Here is a 21310-nt window from a genome sequence, read left to right as displayed (position 1 = left end):
GTCTGCACCCGAGATAGCCCAGGGGGAACGAGTCCGTGATCTAGGCGGGCCCCACTGTGACAGGCGCCGGGCCGCTGCTGCAAGGCGGCTGTTCCCGGCACTCGCGACCTGCATCCACCAGCCCAAGTTAGGAACCCTGCATATTGAGATCCGCTCAATCCTGCCTGCCCTACTGGTGCCTAGTGCTCTCCCATAAACCCAAAGGGCACCAACTCGCGCCCCAGGCCCGAGGGACAAACGCACGCGTAGATCCGGCATATACCTTATTCAGCGCTGAGGCTACAGGCAGGGGGACCAGGTGCAATTACCTGACTTGTTCATTCAGTGGTGAAGCACGCTCGTCAGGGAGACCACAAACATCCAGTCTCTGAATACAGGGCCCCCAGGCTCCAGCCACAGCAGCAATGCAGTAGATGGGCACGGTGCGTGCTGCAGCCGCCACTAACGCTGGGCACTGGTCTGACCATACAAGCACAAATCAACCCCTGATTTTGACAATAGACCACAAAAGGGCTCCCACGGGGCAACACTGGGACTACTGGACTCTGGCGGCCGGCGGAGCCCACTTAACCACCAACATTTTGATCTGCGACCCAGCCTTTCAAATATGAACTCCGGCACTACCATGGCACCCCTATTTCACCACGACTGAGCTATACAGGCCCAAGCCAGATATCAGAGAGGACCACCCTCAGTTTGTACAAGCATACCACTCCCTATCCTAAACTACTGGATAACAATACTACAGAGTGCAGAGAGCCGTGGGAAAACACAAACCACTCAGCCCATTTTATGGGCCGCCACGAAAAAAAAGGGGGTGGGCTCCAGAAAAACAGGCCCAGTGGACTCCTTTGCCAGCTCCCAGCCTCATGGATCCACCAAACCACCGCCAAAACCAATTGACAGCCAGCTAGAATCCACGACGGACGAGGGAGTGGACCGACTAATGACAATGGTCCCGAATGGCTTTCTGGCGGTCAATAGCAAATTGGACGACATTGGGGCAGCAATCGGCTCCCTGAAGGCAAGAGTAGACCAGGAGAGCACACGCATCACTGAGGCGGAAAACAGGATCAGTACTAATCAGGACTCAGTAACACAGCACAGGAATTTCTGGAACTAAATGAGGGCTCAGTGAGCACCTATACCACCCTGTGGGTAGGCATTCAAGGTCTGGATTTGGGGAACCATCCTGGGCAAGTCCACGGGTATGCTGAAATCTGTACAAAAAGAACTCGTTATAGCTGAAGGCAAAATAGATACGTTATAAACAATATATAGTGCCACACTGGATAAGGAAACCGTATCGAAAATCCATATTACACTAAAGGAATGTAACTGTTAGGCAGAAACCTGTGCAGTTCGCTTAGGGACCACTGGAAGAAGATTAAGACTACAGGAGTAAGCAGTAAACCCAATTGGTAGCAGTCTGTACCACCCAGATTTACCTGGTAGCTGTGGCTGAGCAGTCCGACTTCTCTCAAGAAGAGTTAGGCAGTATATAGCGTATACACAATAGGGCTAAAAATACAGTAGCACAAGCAAACACTGACCAGAGCTTTGGTATAAAAGTATATAATTTATTTAAAAACACACTTGTAAAAATACACTGGCACTAATATGTCAAACTAGTTCAAACACAGTCACTATAAGTATATACACCTCCCTAGTTAATTATTTGACAAGTCTAGGTTAAGACACTACTTATTTAGTAAAACAGAGGTGAGCGCGTAACCGTAGATGGCACTACAATAATTTGTTTAAACTACCCAAAATGACGCACGGCCTCCTCTTAGCAGCAAGAGCTTGTCTCACAACCGTGTGGAAAAGGACAAGCCTACCAACGAAAGCGGAGTGGATCAAGGTCTCCTGTAACATTTTCTACGTGGACAAACTTACAGGAGCCATCCATGGAGACCGCACCTCCATTGATTATGAGTGGTCTGAATTTCGAGCAAAGTACATTACGTAAAACCAAGTGTGCAATAGAATTTGTCTGAACCCCATTGTATCGAGCAGCATGTAATCTCAACCGTGTCGTCTGTTGTCACTCGATTTCCTGATGTCTCAGTATCTGAATGCATGCAAGAACTCCCCTCGCAGAATTTTATTTAATTCTACTGTTTTCCGTATCCGTCAGGATTGGTGAGTGGGGGGAGGGTGGCGGGGTTCAAAACAGGGATATTTGGCATCAAAAACAAATGTAACGTAACTTCTTCACTTTCTTAATCCTTCTCTCTCACTCCCCTCTCCCCATCCCCTTCCTCCCCTCCACCTCCCTCTTCTCAGTTTACCAATGCCTTGTTACCCTGTTACGAATGTATCGATATCCACAATGTCCTTGCTTTAAAAAAATCAATAAAATCAATTTTGAAAAAAAAGGAGAGAAAAGGCAGAATAGGAAAAACACACAGTACCAACACTTTTAAGAAACCACAGCAAGTAAAGAAAGGCAGGGTCTACTGTAGAGCAAAAAGTTCATAGGCCAGGCCCATTCTTGGAGAGAGCAAGGCGGAATGTGCCCAAGATCACACAGTAGAAATGCACTCAAAGTCTTTGCAGAAAAGTCAAAAGAGGTTGTATCAAGTCATAAAGGTAATGTTAGCAGGTCCGAGGTCACCCCAGGATAGAGAGTCAAGGATTTACGGGACACCTTGGACAGTCTGTTGCAAGGGAGACCAGGCGGGACACAGTACCTGAAATGGTGAGAAAGCTCCAGCGGGGGCAGTTGTTCCTGGCAGCGGGTGCAAGTCGGAGCTTTGTTCAGGGGAAGAGATGACCTCGACGTGGAGGAAAGCTGGAGGTCGCTGCACTGCCAGGGAAGAAACCAGCCGCAGAGTTTCCCGGTTAAATGGTACGACCCTTTTATTCGCAGTAGTGGTGAAGCGTGGCTTTCTGGCCGCCGGGCTGCTTGGCACGGGCGATTCGACCACGAGAAGATCCAGGAAGGGGAAAAGGCGAACTGGTTGGTCCCACCAGCTCAAGGGGACGAAGACTCTCCTGGAAGAAGATCTCCTCTGTCGTCGGGGAAGTGATGAGTTCGTACAGCAGGGCTCCACCGGGGGTGTCGTCGTTGTATATGGCTCGGCTTCTCCCCTCTTCGGATTCTTTAGGTCCTGTGGCGACTTCTGAAGTTCCAGTCCCCAAAGCCCTTCTTTTATGCAGAAAAACCCCCATTCAACAGCCTAGCTGTCACTCAAAGATAAGTGGTGAGCCGGGCGGCTCACCACTGGGCCAATCACACAAGAGTGCGACTTGAGTTGCCGAGGCAACTCAGTCCAGGGTGCCTAATCCCCCTCCCACCCTTCCTGTTGACCCCAGACAGAGTGGCACCATTTGGAGGGCTTCTGTGAAGAAGCCTGCCAAAAAGTGGAACAGAGGGCTCGACTTGGGTTAGAGTTTCAAAGGCGAACACAAACACCATTTTAAAACCAAGTCCTGGCAAAAAGACCCAACCGGGGAATAAATATTAAATAAATAACCCGGCAGTATCTTTAACATTGCACCAAAAAGTGGTGCGTTTAAAATGAATGGGAAAATCTCATAGGAAATATTCCGGTGGAATATTTTGCATGGTATCCACTGCCACCAGCCAGAAACTCGACAAGGAGGGACTGCACAATGCCCCCTTGGAAAACAGACCCAGGGGTAATCGAATTACCCCTACCAGTACTTCCACAATATGATGGTTTGTACTGGTTCTGTTCACAATTTGAGACTAGTAAAGCCAATGGTGACTTTACATGCCCTGGGAGACAGTAGTCAGTCCCAGGGTATGGAGTCTGTTTGGGGGTCACTATGACACCCCTGTGTTACTGCACTGAGGGTGCTGTGTAACACACATACCAAAAACACATTAAGCCCTATGGAGTAAAAGACCCCATAGCCCATAAAACACATTACATAGTCAAAGGACATTCTCAAATCATGCCCAAGAGTGGGAGAAAGTCACTCTTAGCAGGAGAAAAAAAATAAACCCCAAAAATCCAGCAAACGTGCTGGGGGACTCACTATCTTTGAGAAATTAGCCTTAACAGAGAATTCTCCCTAACATTAACAAACTGGCCAATAGAAGTCCTATACATGGCTGCCCCAGCCAAAGCCCATAGATAAGGGGAAAGTAATAAGGCGGGCACACTTTTGGCCAAAATGCTTAAAACCGATAGACATCACAATCCGATCGCCAGCATACAGACACCAGTTGGGGTAATGGTTAATAAAGAACAAGACATCAACCCCACCTTTGCCGACTTTTACTCCTCTTTATACTCCAATCACGATGTAAAAACCAAAGAAGACACATTCAGGTACCTGGATGACCTAGACCTCCCAACATTAACCCCTGACACACGAAACATACTGGATTAACCTATCGCAGTCAAAGAGCTTGTTGCAGCTATTAAATCCTTGTCCGGTGGCCGGGCCCCTGGTTCAGACGGCCTGAGCGCGGAATTATATAAAGAATTCCAGAGTGAATTAGCCCCTCTATTATTAAAGGTGTGGTGGAGGCTATGGACCGGGGTGTCCTCCCGGAGTCAATGCGCAAATCAATCAACACGGTCCTTTTGAAACCCCGTAGACCAGCACAAGACATGGCCTCCTACAGACCCCTTTCCTTAATAAACACTGATGCAAAGATTTTCACTAAAGTACTAGCCACCAGACTCCTGCCGTACATGCCAATCCTGGTTCACCCGGACCAGGCTGGCTTTATACCAACGAGATCCACAGCCCTGAACTTAAGGCGTCTGTTTGGCGTGATGGCACAGATGGATCCGAAGGCAAAAGCGGCGGTAGTGGCCCTGGATGCCGAAAAGACCTTCGACTCCGTCTCCTGGACATATCTCTTCATAGTGCTCGAGCGGTTTGGTCTCGGTCAGTGTTTTATTAAATGTGTGTGGCTATTGTACACCCATCCGTCTGCCAAAGTCCTAACCAATAACACCTTATCCTCCACATTCCAGCTACATAGGGGAACCAGACGGGGCTGCCCCTTCTCACCCATCCTTTTTTGCACTTGCCATCAAACCAATGGCTGAATATATCCGTCAAAACCACTCACATTGGGGTCTCCGGATAACTGGTCCCCCACAGATCATATCACTAAACGCAGACACCCTACTGTATGTCCGAAACCCACAGGAGAATGTGCAACACATAATGTCAGACATACACGAGTTCTCAGAGCACTTGTGTTGCAAAATCAATGTCCCAAAGTCCGAAAAATTTCCTTTGACCCCTGATACGGGAGACCTATCCGAGATAAGGGGGTTTAAGCCCGCTCCTACTCGGGTACGCTATTTGGGAATCATGGTAGCCAGAGACAGACGAACGCTTTATACACAATCACGGGGAACTATTGCTAAACCTGTTGACCAAGCTCCAGCTGTGGGCTAATCTTCCACTGTCCCTTTACGGCCGAGTGGCACTACTTAAAATGGTGTATCTCCCCAAACTTCTATATTATTTCAACAACATCCCGATCTGGCCCTGTAAGCCCCTCTTTACGAAACTCAAGTCACTCACCTCCTCCATTTGGAATGGGAAGACGGCCAAGCTAGGGTGGGCTAAGATGGTGGAACCATACTCACAGGGCGGTATTGCTGCGCTTGATTTCGAACTGTATTTAACTGCACAGGCATAATTTGCAAAGCACTGGTTCGACCCCGAGGACACAGCCCCACATATACCCCTTGAAAAACAGGCTGCCCGTCCCAATGACATACGTTCCGTCATCTTTAATTCCACTTACAGGGACACCTGCCCATTCGACCCGGTATACACTACCACACAAGCTTGGTCCAAGATCTACAAAAGGATCGGCCTGGAGACCCCTTACGACCCAGAGGTCCCCCTCTGGAACTTCTCTAGCATTTCCCCAACGTTTGACAAGGCCCTCCTGCAATCTTGGGACCCCAATAAGCTCTTCATGCTGCGAGACATGTTCCCAGATGGCACGTTCTGCGAACTCAGACTTTATTGATGCGGTGGGAGGTGGGCAGCTTAAACGCTTCCAGTTTCATCGGATGAGAGCCGCTTTTGCTGCTAGATGGCCAACATTCCCACTGGAACCCCAGACACACGAATGTCTCAGAGCTGTCGTATCCACGGGTGGTCACGGCAAGGGGGTCTCGATGCTATAATCCTTGGTGCAGATTCACTCCACTTAACGTAACCCAATTAAAGAGACCTGGGAACGGGACATGGGCACCCAGATCGACATCAGATGGGCCCGTTACTGTCAACTCACCAAATCTGTTTCAATGAATTCTGGGCTCTGATTGATTCAATTTAAAATCTTAAATCAATTACACTACGCCCCTGCTAAACTAGTTAAATTTGTAGAAAACTGTACAGGGTATTGTCCAAAATACAATGCTCTCAATGCGGGACCGTATCGTATGTATTGGTCATGCCACTTGATTGTTGAATTTTGGCGGGAGGTGGCGGGACTCCTTGAGGAAATAGTCGATCCAGGCGACTGTCCCCCTGGAAGTACCTATTTGGGGACATCGGTAAAGTGAAGGAAACCGCCAGACGACTATTTAATATTTCATGAATTGTTGCCAAAAGATGTATCCTGAAATGTTTGAAATCCGCAGCTGGACCAACCCAAGCTAATTTCCTGAAAGACCTGTGTATGGTGAATAATGAGGAACTTTTTGTACTATCGGTCCCGACGCCCTGTCGCCCCAAGGACATATGGACACTGTTGCGCCTATACTTGTGTAATTTAATGCCTGACATAGATGTAACGCCTACTACTTCGCCCTGATTTGCGATATTTGCCTGCCCGTTATATGTATAAGAATAACAGAACTATTTTTAAACTATATTGCAATGTTTATGTAAATGGTCTTGCTATGAAGCTGCTCTCTTAATAAATAAAAGGTTAAAAAAAAAAAGTAATGAAGCTCCATGCCTGCTTGGGGGATTTGAGGGTCCCTAACTTTCCGTAGATACTATGTAGCTGCACAACTGGCATGTTTGCAAGTGTGGCTCTCTCCTGTGGACCCCCCCCCAAATGGGTGGATATTGAACTATCGAGACTGCCGCTGCCCCTGTGCTCCCTCCTACATATCCCTCTACACGCTGTAATGAACTCATGGTGGCAACAAGTAAGACAGTTCAAGGGTGTTTATTGAACAATGACTGCTGTATGCAGGTTGGAAAAACGTCTAATCTAAATCTAAGATGAGAGGAAGCGTCGACCATCAAATGAAAAGGCAGCCCTAGTGGTGTTGTGTCAAACAAACTAAGCATATACTAAGAAACCTATTGCCAACCTTACAACTACCACAAAAAAGGGTGTGGAATAGTCTTCAAGAAAAGTGTTCTCAAATAATGTCAGGATGCAGTATCCTGGGTCTCTCTACCCCACATTTTGAGCACAGGGTAAGGTGGGATCATGGGGCACAGCACACTCTCGAGCCTTCCCAGCACGAGATGACAGTTCAGCTTTCAGCTATCAGGGCAGTCGATGGCCAAGTCTTGTTTTGCATGAAAGACTCTTGCCTTTGAGGACCTGCTGTCTTCAAAATAATAAAGCAAACGTTCCTTCAACCAGATGAAAGTTTGTTAGGATGATAATGGTTCACCCCTGGGTCCCCCCTCTTCTGGCGCTAGCCCCACACAGATCGTATTTCACAATTTATATATCCGTTCTTTTCTCAATGAACTTTGGATGATAGCTTTACTGCTGGACCTCCCTTGTTCGGGTTTGGACCCCTCTTGAATCTTGGCCTCCTTCGGTCAGGTTAACTATGGCTTTTCTTTCTTCACAAATCTTAATGTCTCTTTAAACTGTTCCAGCGGACATCCCTCAGCCGGGTTCACTTTTGACAACACACTGTTTCTTGGGACCTTAGACTTTGCCCCTCTTCACTGGCATCCCTCGGTCGGGTTCACTCTTGCCGTCTCTTTTACAGAGTTGTTGGTGGGATTTGCTTCCATTGCTTCCTCACTGCGGTATTCACTTCCTTTTCTTTGACACAGTTTGTAGATCAAAGTCTTGCGATTGTACGGGGATTTTGTTTGACCCTCAATATGACCACTTTGACCTATTTTGGTGAATCTCCTTGGGCCTTCTGGTATTTGTGGTTTTGCTCAGATGGGAATCGACCAGTATCTTTTGAGTTAGCGCCCACATGGTGCCGATTTCCCTCTGCAGCTGGTCTCCCCTTTAATACTTTTTACAGTTCTTTCACAGTTCATTGCACTTGGTTCAAACTTGCCACTCTGCCTTTCTCATTCAACACAGCCTGGTTCATATCAGTTATCCCCTCAACTCACCGGCTGTGATGAACCGCTTGCCATTTCTTTTCTCTGGAGACAAGGACACAGTCATCGCTATTGGATCCCATTCCTGGGGGTTCCTCCGGCTTGCCCCATGTACCGTTGACATCTGCTGTAAGACACTTCTGCAGAAACTCTGTGGAAGAGAGTCTAAGACCGCAAACAATAGCAAATCTGGGACAAAAAGGGCAAGGTCACTTGTCTCCTCACAACCTCTCGAGTCCTGACGCCTTTCTCCTTCTATTGAATTGCTGCGCTGCGCCTGATTACCTGTCTTGTTGTGCTGTCTGCTATGTTCGTAATGTGCTCTCAGGCTCCACCTTTTATCCCTGTTGGGAAAGGAAAGGGCTGTTGGGTGTGTCCATTGTATTGGGACATGTCGGGTAAATTAATCTGGTGTTAGTTGTCCTTTGTGTTGTGCGAACGTGTTTGTGTAGAAAAGGGTGGGGGGAGGCAGTGGTTTTGAATGTCCTATGTGAAAGGATGGGGAAAAGGTGTCGATGGAAAGGGGATGCTGCGTCTTACCTGTCGGTATCCCACTTCCACTCCCCGAGGACCCCCATCCATGTGATCCTCCCTCACTGGTCCACCCCCAGGAACGGGATCCAATAGCGATGACCGTGTCCTGGCCACCTGGATGACGAATCCTCGGTATAGACAGGGAGACACCTTCAGGTTTTTCACACTGCACGGAAGTATTGGCCTGACATACTATCCTCCACAAATCCAAAGTGAAAATCTGGGGCTGGGCGATTAACTCCAAGGGGATCCCGACCGGATTGGGTCTGCACACCCCGGTCTTGTATAATCCAGCCTTCACTCCAGGCATGCACCCTTCAAACTTAAAGAACTGGGTGAGGTTAGGGCTGCAAACCTTAGCTTGGCTATTTGAAAACAACCAGCCACATACTTCTGAAAACTGTAAGGGGACATTCAAGCTGACCGAAAGCGACAGATTATCCTATGTCCAACTTCATCATTGGTACAAACATCCGTTGATCTGTCAGAGGGCCGCACGGGACCTAGGCCCTATTGAACTCACTTTGCAAGACTGTCTAGATGGGGGGGGTGGGGGCATAGTAAACTATACCAACTGCTGCAGGACATGTTGACTCTTCGCCCTGCATACATGTTGCAATAGGAAAAAGACATCTGGACGAGAAACTGTTCCTCCTCAACCATTGTGACGAATTAACAATGTGCCCTTAAATTGCTCATTTGCTGGTACTTGCCCCCTGCGCGACTTCACCAAATTCAGTATGCATTGGTCCTGCAGTGCTGGCGAAATTGTGGATCCCAAGGCACTTATTAAATATGTGGTGAGACTGCCCTGCTGTTCGATTGTTCTGGGGAGAAGTGCACACTGTGACTCCCAAATAAACCTAAAGTAATTATCCTGGGAGCTCTGATTCAGGGGGTTTACCCAAGGTCTAGGGCGACAGCTAAACTAATTACTTAGCTTCTAGCAGGGAGGATCACGATCACCTGATCATGGAAATCTCTGAGGTCCTATTGATATCCCTATGGTGGGTCCAGATATGGGATATCCTGGTGGCGGAAAAGGTCACAGCAGCCAAAGGTGTCCTCCTGCACCACTTTAAAGATGTATGGGCCCCTATCCTGTAACATGACAGAACTTTCCTGCTCATACACGAAAACCGGGCCCTCCTTGTTAATATTGGCCAGATTGGGGGACAACGGGGAGGAAGGACAACAATTTCTAAGACTGGGGAGAGGGGTGGAATATTCATATTGGTAATGCTATTTGAAATGTCTTACACCTCTGTACTTGGCAATCCATGTTTGCAACTAAATAAAATGGTTAAAAAAAAAAACACTGATCTGAATTCTTGCCGCCATCAGTTTTTGGTCTCCATGGCTTGCCTATCCAAGGGGGTGGTAAAATTAATTCATGGAATCACTGACACTGACCCAGCTTGCAGGATGCCCTTGGCCCGTCGTAGCTCTGATTTGCAAATGGGAAGGCGTGTCTAGAAAACCACTAGGCCAACATTGTGAAGCATGGCCTCTGCAATGCAGTCGGATGACATCAACTCAATTGACACTTTAGGGAGGACAGTTCCAGAAACAGAAGTAAGCCTCAGCCTTTGTGTCATACCCTAATTGGATGCATCTCCTTGACCTCTACTCTGGAATGCTCAGTTTTATTGGGACTAATGGGGGCAATGAAAGGACGAGGCTGATGTCCTTCTGAAATTGTACTAAAGAGTGCCTGGCTCATTTTATTTAGGCTGTCCATGGGTGTAGGGGAGGCATGGTATCACGTATGACACTGACACAAAAGGTACAATTTGTAAAACCTTTATTAAAGTTTCTTGGTTTGGAGAAAATCCTACTTTGCCCTATAACTATGATGGGAGTAGTCTCGACCATCAAAAAATAAATGAAACAGTCCTAGTTGAGACTGTCTAATCAAAATGGCCTATGATAACACAATCTAATGCCTGCCCTATCTCTTGTACAAAGTGTATAAAGGAGATAAGTATGTAAAGGAAAATCGGTGTTCAAATATAAAGAATAAATGTGGTTGAATCGGCTCTCCTCCCCACGTTAGCACGGAGTAAGGTGGTACCTGTAGGCAGGATGAAACTCTGCCTCAGGATTTGTGACACAAAAACTGTTCAAAACATGGATTGAGGCCTGCCTGGCCTTCCACGTTCGTCTCTTTGCAGTGTTCCAAACAAAGTTTCAACAACAAGTCGCCGCCGGTCCCCCTCTATCGGGCTCAGACCTTTCCTAACAAAAGTTAAACTATACTTGCGCAGGGCTCGCTACCCCAAACTTATTACACTTCGGGTCTTCCTCAGTTCTGCTCAGACTGTTTCTAGATGTCGACTTTCGAATGTGCGTGGCTTTTATAGTTCATTCACTTTATGGCTCCAAACCAACCTTTCATAGAGACTTTGGAGTCGGCGACTTCCTTTCGCCGGAACACTCTGTTATTCAGTATCGCTTGTTTCACCGCTATCTTTACTTCAAAGTTCATTCACAGGTCTTCCATTCTTTGCGTCTCATCTACACGTGTGCAGCCTTCACTTGTTGTATAATGTTGCACTTTAATCTTTCCTTACAACACACAGGTCTCTTGAGTGATTTGCTAACTCAACGGTTGTGTGCTTTTCTTTCTTGTCTTTACAGTTTTTCCAAGTCACCAGTCGAAGTTAGTACCACAGTCTTGGCCTATCCTACCCAATTCTGCTGTTCACCCAGGAGGGTCGCTGACATCCTTGAAATACAATGCAACCTTCTGCTTTGGGATTTGGCCTTCTCGCGTGTCTTTCGCGACCTTTTGGAGGAAACAACCTCCTGTGGGGGACTCCTTGGTTTCTCGACCTGCTGCTCTCGCCCCTTGGTTCGCCGCTCTGCTCCAGTGGGTTCGCCTTCACCCCAGAAGTTCTGCTCTTACTTGTGTTCCACCTTGCTCAGTGTCGCTGTTCTGCCTTTTATCTTTGTGAGGAGAACTAATTGGTGTCAGATGTATGCAGATAAAGTTAAGTGCCTGACTGCCTAACAAGATTAGAGGTACATGTCCAGTGCAACGTTTAAGTTAGTCTTGTTACTCTGTCGGCCTCTTCCTCGGCCCAGTGTTTGTACATAAAGGTGGGGATGTAGGGGGGGGTGAGTTGGGACATCGGAGAGTTCTGAAAAATAGGATGAGCCTGGTGTACAAAAAAGGGGGAATACTGAGTCTCACCATCGGCTGACTCAACCCCCCCCTCCCCCGGAAGACCCCTCACCCAGGTCATGCTCCCGCACTGGTCCACCCCAAGGCCGTGTCCTTGTGACCTGAGATCCCTGGGGACTAGTAGATGAGACACCCTTTGGTTTCTCACATGGGACACTACTTTCTAGCCATTCTGAGATCTGTAGTGGGACACACTTTCCACATCTCGATGACAACAAGTGTCTGCTTCCATTTTCATCAGGGGGTTGGTAATTGGAGACTTTAATTATTTGTATAATCTTTGTGTGTGGACCTAGCTTCCAGAAGCAAGTGAGCGCTTTAAATCATAGGGGGAACATGGTGAGGGGAACAGAGCTTCAAAGAAGTGGGGATTAACAGGGGAGGAGGGTGGTGGGAAATTTGTCAGCAAGGGATCTACAAGCAATGAGGGGAGAAAACATGGGGAGCAAATAACCCATTCTCTGGTAGGGTGGGAGTGTGTGTGTGGAGCTAGGGATTAGAAAGGAGCAATTACGTGAAAAGGTGGGTGTTGAGCTTCTTCCTGAATGGTAGATGCGAGAGGGCAAGTCTGATATTTATGCAGAGGAGCTTCTAGAGTCTTGGGGCGTAGATGGAGAAGAGCCTGTCTTCTGGTTCTTTCTATCCTTTCTGCACTGGCCGAGTTAAAGTTTGCATAAGCAGCGCTTGAAGTGACATTTGCCAAGGTAATATAATCCTGTGGTAATGGGGATTAGTTCATAACTGACCACGGATGTAGCAGCTACTCTGGTCTCTTCCACAAAGGTACTGCTGGTGCTCGAGGGGGTACACATTACTTTAACAAACAGGTTTCTAGCCACAGTGGGCACATTCCTTGGGTTGATATTTCAACCACTGTAGATCGTTGATGCAGACATATACTGTAAAGAATCAATAGAGGTGTCATGCATGAGGAGGCCATCGCTTGTATTACTTTACGTGACAAAATGGCATGACTCTGGCTAAAACCAAAGCACTCGGTTGTCTTTATGGAGGAATACTGCTACCAGTTTTGCTGTCAACATAGAAGGTAGGCATCCCTATCTAGAGATGTAATTGGGGCTACAGGTGAGATCTGGAAGAAACGAGCATAGTCACCAACAAAACGTTTGAGACAAAATAGAAGGCTACACTGCTTGAAACAGGACTCTGGGAGTCATTGGACCATGATACTAAGTGGTTGACATGGCTCTGAATTGGTAGAGCCCATCTTCACACACACCTTTTCTTCCGACTAGTGACATTTACAAATTCACACTATGGTGAAAACAGAAGCAATTTATTAAATCTCTTAAAAGTACACTCATCTTAGTGGGTTGCAATAACCACAGTTTGAATGACTTGCCTGGTCTTTGAATCTGCTTTGTTTTTAGACAGTGATGGGCTTGTTTTTGCCACAGTAACTAATGGGCAGATGAGGTTCGATCTCCTTTAGCAACATTTTCCCCTCATTACACACCCTTAGGCATTTGGTAATTGAAGTAGCTTTTAGTGGTCACAGATGAGCAGCTGTCTCCATGCAAAATAGTAACCCCGTTCTGCATAATTCTGGATGGTGATATTTGGGTAATTTACTGCAAGTCCAAGGATATGCCAAGGCATGCTAGCAAGAGCAGGCCAGAGTTCTGACAGACAAACTAGATAACAAGCAAACAGGGTTACAAGCCCTCCTTCGATACATCCTGGTGCAAGAGAGTTTGACCCTGTGCATGAATGAGTACAAAAATATCACTCAAGACCCATTTGTCCTATCAATCTAGGTTTCCTTCGAACCACCCCCTTCCGTCTGTCCGCAAGGACCACCAGAACTGATCATGAAGATCCAGGCTTTCTGGAATTTTGATGCCATAGAAGTCGTGAGTGGTGCATAGTGGATCAAGGCTTGTATTTGCACTCTGTAGCAATTACCTGATTGCATTTGTTCTTTATAAGAACCACAAATATTCCAACTTCAATAGGAAAATAGAGCATTGCATACCATACGGAATAATCTCAAGTTCAACGTATTCCAGAGAAGCCCTTCGGGATGGTCACTCTGCAACAAGTCTTCACGTTTCTACAACCAGGCTTTCGGTGTGTGCTAGAGCTCTTAATTGCATATTTAGTACCTCTACATCTGTCCCCTTTATGGATGGTTCTTAAGATTCCTGGATGAGGCAAACCCAACCAGTACAAATGTTGCCCTTCAGGCTTTACAATAGAACCTTTTGGCAGATATCCATATTTACAACCTACTTAAATGACATGTTGAATGTACATAAATACAGCAGCAGGCCTCACTCCAATCTCTTGAAAATCTTTTCCAGTTGGTACTTGATGAATCAAAAGTGAATGTTTATCCACATGCAAATAATTCAGCTAATTGGTGATGTTCACAACTTTGCAAGGTCCAGAGCAATTCATCCAAAGGGACTACTGATGACAGGAGCAAGGTCTTTTCTTACTTTGTAGCAAGTGCTTGTACGTTCCCTCTGATTCCACAGGGTGCTAGGTCCTACGTCCAGATGATTGTGCTTGTCTGGTTGCACAGAAAGTGGCCTTAATAGTAATTGTAGTGGCATTGAACCAACAGTGTGCGTTTACTGCAAGGTAAAACTAAGGGTCTGCTGGAGGTTCTTAAGTGATGGGCTTTGAATCCCACCTAATTATTGAAGTCCAGTTTGTGCATATTTGAGCCTGAGTGCTCCTCGAGCATTAACTTAGCAGAGTTTTGTTGGGGTACTACCCTGGATCTCTTTCAAGTTTAATATGCCCACCCCACCCACATGCAGGGCTTCCCATGTGTCCTCAAGACAATAACATTGTCTCTGAAGGCAATGCATCTGTCCCTTTGGGGATAGAGGGTCGTGATTTACACAGAACGTATGACTTCCATGTTCTTCTTGTACATGGAAGGAATGCAAAGCATTCTGTTTAACGAGGACTGAACAGGCTGATTGTTCACATGATGCTCTAGACAATTACCTGACTGGAGCAAATGTCTCCTCAGTGTGAGGGGTCTTTAATGCGAGGCGGACAACTGCTTGTAGTTTTCCCTAAGTGAGAATTTGCAAATAAAGCCTTGCTTGCCCAACTCTACTGAGGAATTCCCTACCTAGTATAAAGGCTAAGGGAACAATCTCTCGAATGGGTAAACTGGCCCTCACTCTAAAAAAACAAACTTTCGAAGAAAGTAACAAAGCAACATAAGGTAATAAACAATAACTGAACAATATTTGGATGAACTTTACCTGTGCTGGGTAAACTCCTTTCCCCATGTTTGCAAGTCGGCTTCAAATGCTCAAAGTAAAAAGTCTTAAACCAGTCCTTATCAGTTCAAAGTCAAAGTAAGTTCATTAAACAAAAATGCACTGGTAACAATTCTCTGGTTTGGTTGCAAAGATCTGCTTCCAATTCCAGCAAAGAACATGGCACGAATGGTAATCGTGATCATCTTCTCCAAGATTCTCTGCCACAGTTCAAAAGGAATAATTGTGACTTCTCCAGGTACAACTTCACAAGGGGTTAGAACTTCTGTAGTACATTTGGTATATTTGTCAGGATGCTTCTCTTTCGGTGTCTGCTCTTTTAACAGCCACTTTTTTACTGTTATTACTATGAGAAGCGTCACCTTTGTCCCACTGTATGCCACTACTTCAAACCACTCAAACGTGGCATCCGCTGACAACTTTATAAAGCACTACAGTTCAAGTACTTCTACCACTGCTTTACAGTCTGACCACCTCAGTACGCAAGGCACTCTTTTCCCTTAATTACTTGGAGCAGGCACTCTCTTTGCCTCTTCCGTCTGTCTAACTGCCACAAAGTTAACCTGCACAAGACTTCCTTCCTTTCAGCTCCAGCAGTCTTTTTACATTGCATGTTAACTTTTGTAAATTCTTTATAAGCAGCCACCTCCCCTTCCCTAGCTTTCTCACAACTCTTATGCCCAAGTAATTACCCAGAACCCGTAGTGCCCCTCTTTCAGGTTCAGGTTACAATGCCAAACTTATATCTGACCCCAGTGGACTATTGACAACTTCACTGATAAGGTGGATGGGTTTTAGCAAGGCTTGTTTCACTATGCAATGGTTTCGCCTCTTGGCTTGGTTATGGCTTCTCCTCTTCATTATAGTAGTTTCTTGAAATAAAGAATGTCAATTCTGGATAATACAAGGTTCACTCTTCAGAGTGAATACATAATCGGGCAGACGCGACCACTTTTTAAGGTACATTTTTTTAAACTTTAAGTATTGGATGAAACTTCTGACTTCTCTCGGGGAAACGCAATTGGTCACACGCAACCTTCCTTTGATGGAGTTTTCACTCTCAACTCTTGTAAGACTTTAATGTCAGGTTTTCGGAATGGATTCTGTAAGTGTTCCTTCTATACAACTAAGGAAATGCGACCACTCCGATAATACGAAAGAGTTCAACAATGGATGTAATAGCGTTTACTTCTCACACGAACACTGCAGCTTTCAGAATAATCGCAAACGCTACATTTCCATTGATAAGTCTGCTTAAGAATAAAGAACAACTTCTCTTTTAACTATACGTGAGCCTCTCGGGTGCTGGTTACCGTTATCTGCCAGGATTGTTGAATGAATCGGAGTGCTGTTCTTCACTCACTGGGTTCAGGGACACTGCGGTTGCGGGTTGCTCTGCTTCCCGGACTTGCTTGATTACTACTTTGGGCTTACTTGGGACCCACGCCCTTCTCCAGCACGTGTCTCCGGTTTGACCACCTTAGTTGGGAGTCTCTTCCATTGCCTAGACACTCTGCTTGCTTTCTGCTTCTGGCCTTGGGCTCCTGCATGCTTTTGGCTCTGCAGTCACAGCAACATGGCTCATATGGGGAAAACGTCACTTTCAGCACGTCTTCCTCTGTGCAGATTCTGCATTAACAGGTTTTGGGAACACTGGACCCTCTCAGAACTTGCAGGTGAAATCTGATGTCTCCACGTTCCGGCATCCCTACTATGCTCCCACTTTCTCATAAATTGCCAGCCTCCAGCTTCTCTGCTACGGCCAGCCTTCCAACTCCTGCTCCAGCTCCTTCAGCCTCTGTTTTCTTTCTGGGAACTTTTATGCCTCACAGGTTTAACAATTAGCTTCAGGTGCGAGTTTCAATTACCTGACTCCAGCCATGGCTATTAGGCTTAATTGCCTGACCACATCTACATGCCTCTTCAGCTCTCTTCCGTGTCTCAGTCCCTCTAGGATTCTGGGACATGTAGTTTGTTTTACCAAAGTTAGGTTTTTCTACTTCTTTATTACTTATAAGGGTAGATTTAATTCCCATAACATTTGTAAGAGGGGTCGTGGATTGTAGCATGTATGGAGGAAGATGGTTTAGAGAAGTAATTTCCACAATAGTTTGTAGTGCACCCTTGGAATTGAAGATATTTATTTTTAAATACCAAAAAGTGTCTCCTGGGTTTGGCTCTGCCATGCAATACCACACGCTCTTCCCTGGATTCTTGTATTTCTGTCTTTTTTTTTTTTTTGTCATTCAGGTTCTTGGTCCTCCGGCATCACGCTCCTCCCCGGCGCATGTCGACTTCAGCGGGCTTCAGCAGGTGCCCAAACTGCGAGGGGGGGCTCTTTCCTACGTCTGCCCCCCAAGCTCTTTGTCTCCGCTGCCTTGGCCCGACCACGGCTGGGAAAGTTGTACCACGTGCGACGCACAGACTCCATGCACACTGAAGAACAGGCTAGCTTGGTGGAGGGAGCTATTCAAAAGGTTTCCTCCAGAGGGCTTGAAGAAATTCGTCAGACAGAGATCGAGGCCCAAGGGAGGGCCGCTATTTTCCATTGCACCCCGTAAAGGTGACTCCCTCCCGAGGAAATGCCCAAGCTGGAGGATCCTTTCTAGTTCTCGCACATGTACTGAGGCTAGTCCAGCTACTAGCCACACGGCCGCGGAGGGTGGTGGGGGGCGGCTCATCAGATCCTTCTGGAAGCAGTACTGAGGAACCGCAACGTCCTTTTTACCGGGTGTACACGTGAGGGGCAATGCCCTAGTACCAGTCTAATGTCGGTGGGTACGCCTGCACGCAGCACTACCGGCGACACTGCCGAGGGTAATACGCCTTCCAGGCCTAGACCTGATGTGCAGGGTAGGTCTAATTTTCCACCACCAAGAGTTTTGGAGGAGGCCGGACCCAGGGAGCCAAGCACCACGAAATGGCATGTGGCACGCAGCTTCACAAAATGGCCACCGTGCCAGACAACATGGCCGCTCATCCGATGCCACTCCTAGGAACAGAGCAGGCGGGAGAACGAGTTTCAAGGTGGGACTGGTGTCAACCAGGTACGTGGCCTATGGTTTATCCATCAGCAGCCCAGTGCAGGCTCCCCCTGCATCGTAGACAGATTGCGATCTGGTCCCAGCAGCCCCCAGCCACTCCGTCAATATCACCTGCCACCTCTTCAGCCTTCGAAGACCGGTTCTTCTAAATGTTCCTGGCGCTGATGCGAACTCCCCAGATGGGGGCCATCCTGCGGCATGCAGTCAGGTACTTGCTCCCTCGGGGCACTCCACCAGCGCCCACAGTCATTCTTCCCATGGCTCCGGCCCCACAGGCCCCAGCGCAGCCCCCGCTGCCCCTGCCGGCTCCTTAGATTCTAGCCCCCCTGCCTCCCGCAGTACATGTGTATCCACACCAGCCTCTGCAGCAGCCTCCGCCTCTGGTCTCCACAATGCAGCCCATGGCGCCCAGCGCTCCTCCACCCGCTCCGGACCAGCCGGAGACTCTGATGGACAGAGACGAGGAGGACCCTGACGCTCTGTCGTTAGCGAAGGCTTTCCACGACCGGCTTGCAGGTTTTGCAGAATATTCGGGCCTTCCTCAACGTGAGGTTGAGCTGCCCGAGGAGGGGGGGTCTTGGCAGAAGTTCTCAACCTACGACCACCTATCAAGTATCCTGATGCAGAAAGACATTGTGGCCTTGCCCAAAAAGGTGTGGCTCAAGCCACACTTGGCCCAACCTGTCAATCGGCGCCTCAATGCCAAGTATAGACAGATGGAGGGGGATCCACTCTTGCTGTTGGCGCAACCTCAACCACACCTTTCAGTGATTGCTTTAGCGTCACTCGTTGTAAGCCTCAGTCGTCCTCGTCCACCTCGTCCTCGGCGGTGATGGGCAAGGACAGGAAAAGATCTTGGTGGTATATGGGAAGAAGCGGTACGCCAGCGCCTCCCTGCACCTGCGTCAATCCCAACACAGATGTCTTGCTGGCAGCCGTTAACAGATTTTGGTGGGAAATGGGGGACTTCCTTCCAGAACCTCGAGCTATGCACGTTTCATGGTAGGTCTAGGAGAAGCCAAGCTGGTAGCGCAGGACATCATGTAGTCTACCATGGCCCACATAGATACCTATGGCCGGGGCCATCTGCATCACCACGAACATGAGCAGGGAAGATCTGGCTTCGGACTACTAAGTTTGACTCTGATGTCCAGGAACGCATATTGAACCTTCCGTTCGAAGGTAGTCACCTATTTCACTCTACCACCAACAAGGAATTAGTTAAAAAGAACAGCTCGCAAACTGCGAAGTCTTTTTCCTAACCAAGGCCATGCCCAAGGCATACACCCAGTCGCATCAATGCTCCGACACAGAGCGGTCGTTCGGCTTCCAGGAACGGAGGTAGAGGCAGCCCGACTCCTTGCCGAGTCAGCACCAGCGCAAACAACAAAAGAGGGGTTGGGGCAGCAAGGGCTTTTTCCAGCAGCAGCCTCAGAAGGAAAGAAAGCATTAAGTGTCCCTTTGGATCCATGTGTCTCTGGTGTGGGTCAGGCTTGCCTTTGGTGTGCAATTGTGGCGCCAGAAATTTTCAGACTCCTGGATTCTCTTTAGTATCCTCAGTGTACCGCCTCCCGGTTTCTCCCTCTGCTCCCACAGATTGGGACGGCAACTCTGTTGGTGGACTTTTGGTCGTTCGAGAGCCAGGCAGTGGAAGAAGTCCCAGCCACCGAGAGAGGATTGGGCTTCTATTCTAGGATTCTCGCCATACAAAAGAAGAATCGGGCTGGCCCGAGAGTTGTGTTGGACCTATACACCCTTATCCTCTCCCTCACTCTTTAGAAATTCAAGATGGTTACGCCAGCACTCTATGCAGAGACACTAGACATGGGAGACTGGATATGCTCCCTGGATCTGAAGGACGCTTATCTACATGTCCCGACTTGGCAGCCACTTTGCTCCTGCCTGCGCTTCAGGATCATGGGCTGCCATTTCCAATACAAAGTGCTACCCTTTGGCCTCAACTCAGCCACCAGGTTATTTACTAGACTCATGAATGCAGTGGAAGCCCTCCTCAGGGCCCAGTGCCATCACGTCTACCCATGCCTGGACTGGCTCGTAGGGGCGAGATCTCTGGATGGGGTTATCCACACTTGCTCTGCACTTACGGACACACTGCACATCCTGGGGTTTACTATCAACCTCAAGAAGTCTCTGCTGCAGCCCATGCTGAGCCTCATCTAGGATACAAGCTCCGAGAAGGTCTTTCTGTTGGAGAACAAGATCACGGCCATCGAGAGAGCCACTGCTCACTTCCTTACCAGAGCAGTGACCTCGGCCTGGTGGTACCAACACTTATTGGGTATCATCGCAGCGTGCCACACACGGGCCTCAGGATGAGAATGTTACAGCTGCACATTTCGCAGGCTCATGGAATCGGGAGAAGGGTTCCCAAGCGGAGCTGGTCAGCATACCTCCTTATCTTCACTCGGACCTCACATGGTGGTCCATGGACTGCAACCTGTGGACGGGCAAGCCCATCCAGCAGCAGACCCTGCAGGTCACCATCACTACGGACTCCTCCCTGGAAGGCTGGGGGTCCTCTCTGGACAGCCACAGCGTCCTTGGAGTCTGTACCCGGCAGGAGCAGGAGTCTCATATCAACTGGCTGGAGCTCAGGGCCATCTGGCTATCTCTCAGAGCTTTCCTTCTGCTCTTTGGGGGCAAGACCGTTCTTATCCAGACCGACAACTCTACCAGCATGTACTATGTCAACAAGCGGGGGAACCAGGTCCCCTCCGCTGTGCAGCCTAGCGGTCAGCATGTGGGATTGGGCCCTGGAGAACATCTACCTCACGGCAGTCCACCGCCCGGGTGAGGCCAACTTAGAACCGGGCAGGCTAGGCAGATTGGGAGCGGACAATTACGAATGGCAATTGAACAACCAGGTGCTGCTGAAGGTCTTCAGCCGATGGGGGCATCCTCAGGTGGATTGGGTTGCCTCCTGGAAGAACAGGAAGAGGGCCCTCCCTGGGCAACGCATTACAGATACGGTGAGACGG

General features: G+C 48.1%; 1 protein-coding gene across 6 annotated transcripts in view; it reads left to right on the top strand.

Moving 5' to 3' along the window:
* The window catches only part of LARP4B (La ribonucleoprotein 4B), a 2592412-nt gene that overhangs the window by 914900 nt on the left and 1656202 nt on the right, over window positions 1-21310 (top strand). The gene's annotated exons all lie outside the window — the stretch shown is intronic.

The sequence above is a fragment of the Ambystoma mexicanum genome, chromosome 2q (genome assembly GCF_040938575.1).
Source record: "Ambystoma mexicanum isolate Mex_15411 chromosome 2q, UKY_AmexF1_1, whole genome shotgun sequence".
Classification (NCBI taxonomy): domain Eukaryota; kingdom Metazoa; phylum Chordata; class Amphibia; order Caudata; family Ambystomatidae; genus Ambystoma; species Ambystoma mexicanum.
This window is presented reverse-complemented; position numbering and strand designations above follow the sequence as displayed.